Genomic DNA, 1,584 nt, shown 5'->3' on the forward strand with positions numbered 1-1,584 from the left:
TATATATATATATATATATATATATATATATATATATATGTGTGTGTGTGTGTGTGTGTGTGTGTGTGTGTGTTTGTGTGTGTATGCATATAAATGTACACACACACACACACACACACACACGCACGCTTTGAGGAAATACGATGGATCTATGAGAGAAAAGATCTTTATGACCAGAATGAAACAAAGAATTTCAACGATATTAAACTTGATGACCAATGAAACAATGATTCCAAAGCTGGAATGTTGGAATTTACAGCTGAGTGAAATTTTGATGGGCAGTTAATGACTAATACTAAACTATACTGTTATTGTCAAAGCAAGACAGCCAACCCTTCAAATTGACTACAGTTTCGATTTGGACGCCAGGACAGACCAAAACATCTCTAGTCTTAAGATAACTGATAAGAAATATGACTTGTATCTTTAAGCAGTATATGTGGAAAAAAGAACTTGTATGTATGTTTATAAACATGCACACATATACTCAAAACAATATACTCAACTGTAAGTATGGAAAACAATTAAATTTTGGAAAAATTTAATGAAAAGTTTTTTAAAAGAATATTTGCATAGTTTTCAAATACAAGGGGTATTCTCCTTGTTTCTGCCTGTCTCTGTGTCTCTTGTTTACTCTTGTGGGGTCGAGGTCGTTGTGAATTCTTGGCAGAGAAGAAGAAGAAGAAGAAGAAGAAGAAGAAGAAGAAGAAGAAGAAGAAGAAGAAGAAGAAGAAGAAGAAGAAGAAAAAAATGCGAGAGTGCTATGATATTAGTTGGATGTTAAATGGTCAAGTACCCTGAAAGTGACTTGTTGTGGATGGTAGTAGTGATTGAATTCTTGGATATCTCTTTTGAATATATCATTTTTAATATTTGCGTGTGTGTTATTCATTGTGATTTCAAATCTTTGCCCTGATGGCGAGTTGTGTTCTTGAGCAAAATACTTCATGTCACATTTTTTGCCTTCCCTCTCTGCTTTCTGTATCTCTCTCTGTTCCTTACTACTTTTCTCCCTCACACTACTGACATGTTACCTATGGTCATCGTCTTGTCTTCTTTGTTTTCACGCCGACCGCTGAGAGACCAGTCGTATTTTCACTTGCTTCCCACCACTCTCATCACGTTTCACTGTCCTTCTGTTAATCTTCATTTCAATCATTCAATCATGTCTCCTGTCAGTCCTTAAAGCCATATTTTGTTTATATATTTCAGTTTGCCTGTAAGTTCCCAGTTTTCGTTCTATTTGTTTTCCTCTTTGTCCCTCGTCCGTCCACTAATTGCCTCGGTTTGAATTGCACTTATCTCATGATTGTATATTCAGTTTCTGTATTGTATAGTTGTTCATTTATTGTTTGTTCATTTTCTGGCATGTATGGTTGCTTGTTTATTGGCTCGCCATTTCCCAACGGCCTCTTGCTATCGGCGCCACCAAAGGGCAATAACAATATCGCTGAAGGCGCGAAATTGCGTTTGACTATCTGGCTGATTACGGATGAAGATTTGGCAATCTTTTTGTCTGTTTCCCATTTCTTTGTAAATTTATTACATGGTATTTTACTTGTTACACACACACACACACACACA

Source organism: Octopus bimaculoides, chromosome 3 (genome assembly GCF_001194135.2).
Source record: "Octopus bimaculoides isolate UCB-OBI-ISO-001 chromosome 3, ASM119413v2, whole genome shotgun sequence".
Taxonomy (NCBI): domain Eukaryota; kingdom Metazoa; phylum Mollusca; class Cephalopoda; order Octopoda; family Octopodidae; genus Octopus; species Octopus bimaculoides.